The sequence below is a fragment of the Capricornis sumatraensis genome, chromosome X, assembly GCF_032405125.1.
Source record: "Capricornis sumatraensis isolate serow.1 chromosome X, serow.2, whole genome shotgun sequence".
Lineage (NCBI taxonomy): Eukaryota > Metazoa > Chordata > Mammalia > Artiodactyla > Bovidae > Capricornis > Capricornis sumatraensis.
The window spans coordinates 77,384,199-77,396,618 of record NC_091092.1 but is presented as its reverse complement, the minus strand read 5'-3'; the positions used below and the strand labels follow the sequence as shown (position 1 = coordinate 77,396,618).

General features: G+C 39.6%; 1 protein-coding gene and 1 non-coding gene across 2 annotated transcripts in view; one reads left to right on the top strand and one right to left on the bottom strand.

The window, feature by feature from the left end:
- HDAC8 (histone deacetylase 8) overlaps positions 1-12,420 on the bottom strand; it is a 230,843-nt gene that overhangs the window by 117,570 nt on the left and 100,853 nt on the right. The gene's annotated exons all lie outside the window — the stretch shown is intronic.
- TRNAC-ACA (transfer RNA cysteine (anticodon ACA)) lies at positions 9,417-9,488 on the top strand. The gene has a single exon. It is a non-coding gene; the product is annotated as a tRNA-Cys (tRNA).

Below are 12,420 nucleotides of genomic sequence, written 5' to 3'. Positions count from 1 at the left end.
ATTCACTGGAAGGAGTGACGCTGAAGCTGAAACTTTGGCCACCTGATACAATGAACTGACCTATTAGAAAAGACCCTGATGCTGGGAAAGATTGAAGGTGGGAGGAGAAAGGGACGACAGAGGATGAGATGGTTGGATGGCATCACCAACATGATGGACATGAGTTTGAGTAGGCTCTGGGAGTTGGTCATGGACAGGGAAGCATGGCGTGCTGCAGTCCAGGTTGTCGCATAGAGTCAGAAATGACTGAGCAACTGAGCTGAACGGAACATTCAGTGTTCAGTTATGGTGACAACAAGTACTATTCACAGCTGAGTCATGTACTATATACTATGGCCAGTTTCTTTCCTTTGAAATTTTTTTCTGGAATTAATAATTACCTCACATTATATATGTTGTTTAGCTTTCTATGTACCTCTCACTAATGTATTAATATATCCACTTCTATATATTTCTCACTAACTCTTGTCATACTGACAAAATTGTGATATTCTTCTCAGTATTGTCAACCACACCAGGCAATCTGTGAATTCTATCTTCTTTTCACATTTGATTTCTACGCCTTTGGCACAGCTCTCCTCAGTATCATCCTGAGATATCCCTGCTATGCTATACTGCAGTGGATCCTCAGTTTCCTGGATTGATATGTCTTCTGTTTTCTGGACTTATTGCCCTCATTTTTTGGGGGTACCTACTCCAAGATTTCTGAATGTGCATGTTTGAAAATATCTGTATTCCATCCTTCCAATTGATTGGTAGCATAGAATCCAAGGCCTAATGTCTTCAGGCTTACGGTACTGTTGGTATGAAGTCTAAAGCCATTCTGATTTTGGAACCTTTTTGTATGACCCCAAAATTTTCTCCCTAGAAGCTTTATAGCTTCTAGAATAATCTCTTTTCCTCTTTGTTCTACAGTTTTATAATATGACTCGATACATGTTTTTCCTTTATGGTGCTGGGCAACCAGTGGGCCCTGTCAGTCTAGAAATCTATGTCCTTGGGTTTAGGGGAAATTTTCTTTTATTATTTCTTTGATAATTTCTTCTCCTTAATTTTCTTCTCAGGAATTATTCTTATTGGATGTTGGACCTCATGGGCTAATTCTTTAATTTTCTTATTTGTCTCTTTTCCATTTTTCATTTCTCTACTTTTTGCTTTCTTAAGCGATTTCAACTATATTTTCTAACATCTTGTCAAAAAAATTTTTTTAAATCATTTTAGCCATTTCTAAGTGTTCAATTCAGTGGCATTAAGTACATTCACAAAGCTGTGTAACCACCACCACTATGCATTTCCAGAACTTTTTCATCACCTTAAACACAACCATGGAACATACCAATTAAACATACCCATTAAACAATAACTCCCTATTCTTCCTTCCCCTTAGCCCCTGGTAAAGTCCAAATCTACTTAATGTCTCTATGATTTTGCCTACTCTAAGTACTCATATAAGTGGAATTATACATTGTCTGTCACTTTGTGTCTGGCTTATTTCACTTAGCATACTATTTTTAAGGTTTATCCATATTATAGTATGTATCAGCATTTCATTCCTTTTAAAGGCAGAATAATATTCCGTTGTATGTAAATGCCATACTTGCTTTTCATTTATTTTTTTGATGCATATTTGAGTTGTTTCTACCTTTTGGATCTTTAAAATAAAGCTGTAATAACATCGATATACAAGTATATGCTTTCAATTCTTTTGGTAATATACCCAGAGATAGAACTGCTGGGTCATGTGGTAAATTTATGTTTAACTTTTGGGGGAACTGTCAAGCTATTTTCCACAGTAACTACACAATTTTACATTGCAGTCAGTAAGGCACAAGGGTTCCAATTTTTCGACATCCTTACTAACACTTATCATTTTCCATTTTAAAAATAATAGCCATCTTAATGGAGAAGGGAATGGCAATCCACTCCAGTATTCTTGCCTAGAGAATTCCACTGACAGAGGAGCCTGACAGGCTACAATCTATGGGGTTGCAAAGAGTTGGATACAACCAAGTGACTAAGACTTTAATGGGTATGAAATGATATTTCACTGTTTTCTTACCATTTTAAAGTTGACTTTTCTTTGATTTGGCATTTGTTTGCTGCAAAGCTTTGACTTTTCCAGAGTTTTGACAAAGTTGTTTCTGACAGTTTCTGTTTGTTTTTCTATGTTTCTGTGGATTGATGAGAGCTTGGTATTGCCTACTCCATCATTTTTATACAGCATATATTGATATATGTTCCATGGGTGCTTGAGAAGAATGTATATTCTACTTTTATTGGGTGAAGTGTTCTATAAATATCAATTAGATCCTTTCGGTTGATGGTGTTGAGTTCTTTATCTTTCCAGATTTTCTGTCTAGTTGTTCTATCACACCCATAATAGGAACAGATAAAACTAACTTCTTCCTCCCAATAAAGGTAAGAGAACATAAGGTAGCTTAGAGAAGAATATAAGCAAGAGTTTCCATAACTTTCCAAGAGCCTGATGTCTTTCAATTGCAGGTCTGCCTCTGCTGCTTCATCTCCCACTGTTTCCTCAGATACCCTACAAACATAATAAACTATTTATAGTTCCCCAAGACTATGGGTTCTTTTACCTCTCTCTGGTTTCATCCATGCAGTCAGTTTCCCTCAAATGTCCTTCCCCTTGAGTACCTTTAAAGATTCAACTCAAATATTACCTCCTTTGGAGAAGGAAATGACAACTCACTGCAGTATTCTTGCCTGAGAAATCCCATGGACAGAAGAGCCTGGTGGGCTACAGTCCATGGGGTCACAGAGAGTTGGACATGACTGGCACTCAGCACAGCAGCTTTATCTTCCAAGTAAAGCTTTTGCTGATCTCCTAGAGCAACATGAATATATCTTTGTTTGGAGGCTAATTTACCATGACACTAATCATAAATCTTCAAAGTCTCTCACTTGGACAGACCCTTTCCAAGGTTGTAGGAGGGGCTCTAAGATTATTTTACAAGAATATATATATATATATATATATATATATATATATATATACATACATACACACACACATGCATGCATGCTCAGTTGCTCAATCATGTCCTATACTCTGCGATCCCATGGACTGTAGCCTGCCAGGCTCCTCTGTCCATGGGATTTTTCAGGCAAGAATACTGGAGTGGGTTGCTATTTTCTCCTCCAGGGGGATCTTCCTGACCTAGGGATCAAAACTATGTTTCTTGCATCTCCTGCATTGGCAGGAAGATTCTTTACTACTGAGCCACCTGGGAAGCTATATATATGTATATATGAAAAGACCCTGATGTTGGGGAAGATTAAGGGCAGGAGAAGAAGGGGATGACAGAGGATGAGATGGTTGAATGGCATTACCAACTCAATGGACATGAGTTTGAGCAAGCTCTGGGAATTGGTAATGGACAGGGAAGCCTGGTGTGCAGCAGTCCATGGGGTCGCAAAGAGTCGGATATGACTGAGCAACTGAACTGACTGATTTTATATATATATATATATATATATAAAATCTAATTTTCAACGTAAGATATTTAACCATATTTGGTTACTACTTTTCTCCAGTCTGACTTTTCTTCTATCATAATTCCCCCTTTTGTTGGGTGAAACTGGAGTGGCTAAGAGGAAATTGAGTTGTGGATAGATTTAGTTTGGGTTTAGTGGGATATATTTATGTGGTTTTCAATGGCTTATATTCTCATAACCCAATGTCTTGACTCACCCAGCATCTTTATACATACTCACACACACAAAGAGAATCAGAGTTAGAACTGTTGTTTAGTCACTGAGTCTTGTGTCCAACTCTTTGTGACCACATGGACTATAGCCTGCCAGGCTCCTCTGTCCATGGGATTTCCCAGGCAAGAATACCAGAGTAGATTGAGTTAGTACAGCCATATGAATATATCTTATAGTGCTTTGTCTTAGAGATGTTGGGCAACAGAGGAGAAACAGAGTTTGAAATGTACAAAGTCCAAAGTTAGTCTGGGGAAAATTATTCTAATCATCACATTTAAATTTTAAGTGAAGGATTTGTATTTTTAATGATGTGATGCCTAGTCAAAATGAAAGTTTCCTCCCTTCAAAACTATAGTCGATTCAGCATGTACAACTATAAATAAATAATAATGCTTTTTTTTCCCATAGAAATTGTATAAAACGGAATTTATTAAAATTCTTGTTTTTTTTTTTGGCTGCACCCCACAACTTGTGGAATCTTAGTTCCTTTGACCAGGGATTGAACCTGGGCCTTCCAGAGTGAAAGTGCAGAGTCCTAACCACTGGACTCCCCCAAATTCCTGTTTTTGAAGAACCCAAACCTCCTCCAAATAGTACTCCAAATAGTGAGTACAGCTATGTGTACAGTCACATGTTTTACGCATCTTATCCACTATGGACTGAAATATGTCCTCCCCAACCCCTGAACTTCATATGCTGAAGCCCTAACACCCAATGTATTTGGACATAGGCCCTTTAAAAGGTTTTATTAAGGTTAAATGTAAGGAGATCAGTCCTGGGTGTTCATTGGAAGGACTGATGCTGAAGCTGAAACTCCAATACTTTGGCCACCTCATGCGAAGAGTTGACTCATTGGAAAAGACTCTGATGCTGGGAGGGATTGGGGGCAGGAGGAGAAGGGGACGACAGAGGATGATGTGGCTGGATGGCATCACTGACTCAATGGACATGAGTCTGAGTGAACTCTGGGAGTTGGTGATGGACAGGGAGGCCTGGTGTGCTGCGATTCATGGGGTTGCAAAGAGTCGGACACGACTGAGTGACTGAACTGAACTGAAGATTTAATGAGGTCATAAGTGTGGAGCCCAAATCCCTTTTGATCGGTGGCTTTATAAGAAGCAGAAGTGAGATCTTTCTCTGTGTGCACTAAGACAAAAAGTCATGAAAGTCTCTCCTTAGAAACCGAACCCTGCTGGACCTTGATCTGGGACTTCTAGCCTCCAGAATAGTGGGAAATAATTTCTGTTTAAGCCATCCATTTTGTGGTATTTTGTTATGGCAGTCTGGGCAGACTCATACACATTTATGAATAATAAAAAACATGTTTTGACAAAACACACTAGGGAAATGACTGAATTATCTTTCTATTCTTTCTATTGAAAATGACATTACAGAAGCATATGCAGCCAAAAAAATGTAGGGAAAAAAAGTACTATAGCTGCATCATGGATTTAATTAATAAAACATGTTAGAATGGCTTTAGATTTTGTCATGTTTGTTAAGCCTTCAGCTTTTTAAGTTGTTGCAGTGTCTTTTATCATTCCAAATAGTTACTTATAACTAATTTTATATTCATAATTTTATATTCTTCTTCTTAAATAGTGCCACCTCCCAATAAAAGCCCTCAAACCGTGTTAGCTTCAGGCCGACAAAACCTAGTTCCACCTTTTGCCTCTTTAATTGGATTCAAGCCAATGTTTCCAATCATGTGGCCCCTTTGGATTTTGAATCTTCCCAGAGCAGGACTTGGGTCTTCACCTTTGCTTTTCCTAGGTGGTGCTAGTGGTAAAGAATCTGCCTGCAATGTAGGAGACATAAGAGACATAGATTCGATCCCTGGGTCAGGAAGATTCCCTGGAGAAAGGTATGGCAACCCACTCCAGTATTCTTGCTTGCAGAATCCCATGGAAAGAGGAGCCTGATGGACTACAGTCCATGAGATTGCAAAGAGTCGGACACAACTGAAGGGACTTGGCACACACACATAAGTGCCTAATTAACGGTAGTTTCCTTTCTTTTATGCTTCTTTTCAATGAAGTCTGCTAATTCTCTTTAAAGAAGCAGAGCCTCTTCACCTTCCTGGGTCCTCATCTCTCTGTCATATTCCTCTGAGAAGAAATTGTTTTCTTCATCACTTTGGAAGAAATTCTATCTCTTTATAAGAATACTCTTCCCACCCTGGAATTTTTTCCTGGTTATAAAAAGTCCTAAAGTTTATAAGCCCAATGTGTGATTTAGCAGGAAATGTAGACATTTTTCATGTCAATAGTAAAAGGACAAGGAGTCCGGTTCCAATTTGTACAGACATTTTGTTACTTTGGCATGTGCTTAGAGCAGAAGCAAGAAAGCAGCAAGATGGTCTCTACAATGCAGAGTTTAATTAATTCATCTGATTTTATTAAATGGTGTAATCTGAAGAGGTATTAGGGATAAAGCAGCTGGTAAATTCCCAGTGCTGGAGTCTACCCCCTACCATGTTCCTAGTTGGGCTAGGCAGAGACACTAGCTCAATATCACTGCCAGCAAGTCTCATTTCAGAAGGTCTACTTCCTGGAGGTGCATGCCAGGGAAATAACTGTGGGATATTATCCCAGAAAGAGGAAGTTGCTGGCTGCAAAGGTCAGGAGAGAGTGCAATGCAGCCAAATGCTTTTGGGTCTTTTAAGTCAGCACAGCTGCCACATGGGCTGCCAATTCTATTCAGAAGTGGGCAAAATTAAGGTTAGAAATTTGCTTCATGTTGTATGCTTGTATGTAAATTGGAGCAAAAGAAGATTAGAGTGGGCAATAGGGCCTCATATAGTAAGTGGTAAGAACTGAAGGTGAAAGCAGGTGAGAGGAGGTGGCCGCTCCCTGTCACTGCCCTTTTCTGCTGCTTGCAGCCCACAGCAGCCCCTTTGTCTATGTGCAGAGGGGAGGGTTTGGAGGCTCTTTATTTCTGTTGCTCCCATTTCACCAACAGTTGACAGCTCTATCCATTGTAGAAATTAGCTTCTCAAATTTGTTGTCACCATATTAAGGAAATATTCTTGGTTTATAAAAACCAAAAAAAATTACATACAGATAGGATGCAATTTCCAGAAATGGACTTCTTTCCTCTTATTAGATATAAATTATCTTTGTCTATTTTTATCTTTTCTTCTTTCCCCTCAAATTTTTTTTTTTTTTTGGCTGTGCTGTGCAGCTTGCAGGATCTTAGTTCTCTGAACAGTGATTAAACCTGGGCCACGGCAGTGAAACCATAGAGTCCTAATTACTGGACCGCCAGGGAATTTCTCCATCTTTCCCCTCAATTTTAGAGAAAGGATTATTTTGTATTTTGTTTAGCAGCAAACCCCTAACTTGGGCTCCAGATTTTATCTCCCCCAAAACCTTGAACTCGTAATTACTACCTTTCTTCTCAATCATCTTAAATGCCTCTCACTTGATCCCACACTTCTCTGAAGTTATCAGACCCCCACAGGTTATTTTCCTTAAACAAACACCTTCTCTTGAACCTGTTGCCCCTTGGAACACTGTCTAGGGAAATAAAAGCAAACCCTTCTCAACTGTTTGCCCTTAAGGTGTCATGTCCCCATTTCCTGCTACTTTCTTTCAAGCAGCATTAGAACTAAAAATTGGGCTGTGAATAGCTTTGCAGGGAAGCCTCCCCTCACTCCATTAGGCACTATTAGTCACATCTTCACTGCATTCCCACAGTACTGTGTTCAACCTATTACTGTACTTTGCAACTAGAACTGCAATTTATCTGTTTACACTGTACTGTGGTTTACCTACTTGTATTTGTGCCACTTCTGTGAACCCGAGTTCCTAAAAGGAAGTGAAAAGAAAGTGAAAGTGAAAGTCGCACAGTTATGCCTGACTTTTTGCAACCCCATGGACTATACAGTCCATGGAATTCTCCAGGCTAGAATACTGGAGTGGGTAAGCCTTTCCCTTCTCCAGGGGATCTTCCCAACCCAGGGGTCAAAGCCAGGTCTCCCTCATTGCAGGCGAATTCTTTACCAGGTAAGCCACAAGGGAAGCCCAAAAAGAAGTGAAGTGACCTTTATCTTGGTGTCCCCAGAAAAGAATGTTTCACAATCAGTGCCCATTAAGTCTTGAGTGGGAGAGATGGGGGCAGTGCTAACAGCTATCAAACTGTGTGCCAGTTTTTCTATGAGACAGGGGTCATTAAACTTTCTTTAAACATAAGAAAACTGGTGTATAGAGTTCAAGGAGCTTGTCTATAGTCGTATAACTATTCAATATTAGAGCTGTAAATCAGATTTGGTATGTCTGATTTAAAAATCTATGCCTTTCCTACCATGTGGCCTCCAATATTTTACACTGAGTCCCAGTTATGGTCCTACCAGTTGTCATGTGCTTTTACCCCACTCTCCGTTTTCTGACCTCACAAAGACACCCCAATGCCCTGCTGTTTTCTCCTGGTTTGCCTGCCCCACTTTGGCCCCACATCCCGCCTAGACTACATGATTATACTCTTGAACTCTCTTTCACCATCACCTTATACCTCTGTCCCTTTGCCTGGAATAATCACTTCAGGTCAGCCCCTGCAATGTGCCTTCTCTGTTCTGTCACTGTTGCAGAAAACAGCACCATGGGACAGACTGGTATTACCAATCTGTGGTTTCCAACTTCAGACATACTTTGTGGGCTTCTTGATGATCCTTTCACTCATTTCTGGTCAGCTCCTTCTCCCAGTCTTTTCAGTTACTGTTCCAATGTTTACCACTTTCCCCATCCCCATCCCTGCTACGGATCTCTTATCTCTTCATTCTTGAACATTTAGGACAGTTCTGTAGTTTTGCTATCATTCAAAAAGCTAAGGTGAGCATCCTTATACAAATTTCTTTCTTCACTTGAGATTTTTTTCTTAAATGGCAAGTTTCTTGAAAGACCTCTACCTGATGCTGTTATTTCCTTTACCTTCTATTCACCACTCAACCTACATTGTCCAGCCTCTGTCCCTTCTACTCATTGACATATTTTCCCCCTGTGCCACACAGCATATGTGATCTTAATCCCCACAAGGTATCAAATCAGGCCCTCTGCAGTGAAGTACGGGGTTACTTAACCACTAGACCACAAGGGAAGTCTCCTGATTTTTTTTAAACTGAAGTATAGTTGATTTACAATGTTGTATTAGCTTCAGGTATACAGCAAAGTGATTCAGTTATATATATATATAGGTTATTATATAGGTTATTACAAGATATTGAATATAGTTCCCTGTAGGCCCTGGTTGTTTATCTATGTTATATATCTGTTTGTATCTGTTAATCTCAAACTTCTCTAATTTATTTCCCCCTTTCCCCTTTGGTAACCATAGTTTATTTTCTATATATGTGAATCTCTGTTTTGTAAATAAGTTCATTTGTATCATTTAGATTCTACATATAATTGATGTTCTTTTCATCAAAGTAAACAATAGCCTTCATTTTGCCAAATTTGCCAAATTCTAATTTATACTTGTAAGTCTATAGCTTATTGGATCTCTCAGCTTATTGGATCTCTACCTGACACATCTTAGAATTCTCTTCAATTTAAACTTTTAACTTCTGTTTTCTGTAATCCTACTCTGGTTTTCTTCCCTATGAGTACTAGCTCATACTTACTATGCGTTTATCAAGCAGTATTCTAAGGGTTTTACATTAATTAATGTACATTTAATTCTCAAACAGGACTTCCCTGGTGGCTCAGATGGTAAAGCATCTGCCTACAATGCGGGAGACCCGGGTTCAATCCCTGGGTAGGGAAGATCTCCTGGAGAAGGAAATGGCAACCCACTCCAGTATTCTTGTCTAGAAAATCCCATGGATGGAAGAGCCTCAATCTAGGCTTAAAGGTGAAGTAACTTGCCTAAAGTCACATAGCTGGTATGAGGCCGAGCCTAGAGGATACAAAATCATACAGACAGAATCCAGAGTCCATGATTTTAAACATTCTGCTATACTGCTTATCCTTAACATACTTTTTCAATCTCCTTTGTGAGCTCATTTTTGCTGGTCCTTTAGACACTGAAATTCCTCAAGATTTCCTCCTTGGCTCTATGATGTCCTTCTTACACACTCTCCACAGGTAATCTGTTTACTCTCATGGTTTTAGTTACATGCTGTTGATACTCAGACCTATATCCAGTTGTGACATTCCTTGAACTTTAGACTCATAAATCCAACTGCATCTTGGTAAGATCCCCTTGGATGTTCTAATGGCATCTGGTACCCAACGTAAAAACCGGCTTACTTGCCATGCTCTTCTTCCTGTATTCATCATGCAGTAACATCATCCAGTTATCCAAACCAGAAAACAGTGACGTCCTAGGTTTTTCCTTCTCATTTACCTTCATAATCCAATTAATCTTCAAGTTGTCCTAATTCTGTCTCCTAAAAATTTCCCAAATCTTTCCCTTATCTTCATCCCTACTTCCAACTCCCTTCATGACTCTTCTGATATATTGCAAGTCTCCAGCCTGGCCTCTCTTAAATGTATACTGAGTCATCTCAGCAAAACACAGATTTAACCACGTCACTGCCCTTTCATGATTCAGTACTGCCAAAAGGTACATTTTCAGTTCTTTAGCATGACACAGCTTTCTGTAGTTAAAAGCATGGGCTACTTTGAATCTCATTCTAATGATGCACCACTTTGGGCAAGGTACCCAATCTCCTTTTGTCTCAGTTTCCATATGTATTATAATCATGAGAATTACATGACATATCCATGTAAGGCACTTAGAACACTGCCTGGCACACAATAAGTGCACAATAACTGTTAGCTATTGTCAGTGTTATTATCTAGTCTCATCTCTCATTCCTTGCCTTCAAGTTTATGTTGTGGTAATACTGCACTGTTTATAATTTCCTAAAGGTGTCATGCTGTTTCACAGCTGTGTGCCTTTCTATTGCTGTTTCCTTAGCCTCTTTTCACATGCTAATTTACCTGGCTAATTCTTGGCTCGGTCCTTGCCAGACATCATCTTCAGGATATCTTCCCTGTCCCCCATACCCCTGCCCCACTCCAAGTAATTTGCTTTCTTCTGTGACCTTGTAGACTGTGCATGCCTCTAACTTAGTGTTTTAACACAGTGAACTGAAGTCGTCTATGTACGTCTGTCTCCCCTGCTGGACTGTAAGTTCTTTGGGCAAAGGGATATCTTTTACTTCTTTGTACCCTCAGCACTTAGCACTGTGCCCAGCACTGTGTCTGGCACCTTGTTGGCATTCAATAAATATTCCTTGAATGACTGAGTGACTTGATAAGTCAGTCATTCAATCATTCAACCAGTAAAGCAGGGCAGCTATGTGAACTTTCTTTTGGTCTCTTCAGTAAGAAAAACTTTACAACTTCAGGTCACAGTTTAATTTGTGAAATGAATCATCTTGCTTAGCCCAACTGAGAAGTACTGCAGGAGATCTTAAGCAAGCAAGAAAAAGGAAATACTTTTAAAAAGTCTGGATCTTGGGCCCCTTCTACTTGTGAGTGACTCAGGAGTAATGACAGTAATTATTACAAACCAGTAGTTCTCAACAGGGGGTGATTCTGCCAGGGGACATTTGGCAATGTCTGGGTACATTCTTGGTTGTCAAAACAGGGAGATGCAGGGAGTGTGCTCCTGGCATCTAATAAGCACAGGGCAAGGATGCTGTTCAGCATCCTATAATACATAGAACAGCATCCCAACACTGCCCAACAAAGAATTATACCACCAGAAAAGTTAATAGTGCCAAGGCTGAAAAACCAAAAGAAAAATAGGACTAATATTGACTTTGTGAAATAGAATGGTCAAATATAGATGTTAGTGTTCCAGAAGACTTGTAAAACTCAATAACTGAAGCATTAATAAGCTCTCTTGTTTCCTAAGATTTATTTCTGTTCCTTAGAGCGGGTTTCTGTTTGTTTGTTTTAAACAAAGAATCCATTGATGGGCTTTAGCAAATTGCTGAATGCTCTGAAATTGTATCCAAAATTGTGTAATTGTAAGCATTTATCTCGGAGGAGAGGGCGTCAGATTCTCAAAGGGGTCCATGACCACCAAAAGATTAAAAAGCCACCGGTATGGCAAGACCTTTGTATTACCTGGACTGTACTTTAAAAGTCATTATTTTGTGGAATACAGGTTCTGCAAAATGCTTGGAAATATGCATCCCAGAGGGGTGTCTTTTAAAGCTGCCTCGAGAGGCAGCCAGATGTGAAGGAAGCTCAGCCTGCTTTCTTTCTAGTTTGGCAGTACAGGTTTCACTGGGCTGTTAGGAGACCATGTGAGGTAACTTATATAAGCCCAACTGAAGTGTTAGGCACACTGCAGGTGCTCAACAAATATTTCTTCATTCTTATAAGGTTACTGTGAGAACCGAATAACATAAGGCTTTTAGAACTAAATGAAATAATGCATGTGGCATGTTGTCTGGTCAGAAGTAGATGTTTTATAAATGCTTATTTTTCTCCCATGTATTCTTTGTACTAAAACCCTGGGTCTTATCCTTGAAAGAAGGATAAAAGGAATAAGCCCCAAATTTGAAAAATTTCAGTTTCAATCTTGGTTATGCTGTTTTATTAGCTGATCCTAGCCAAGTTATTTGGAGAACGCAATGGCACCCCACTCTAGTACTCTTGCCTGGAAAATCTCATGGACGAAGAAGCCTGGTGGGCTGCAGTCCACAGGGTCGCTAAGAGTCTGACACGACTGAGC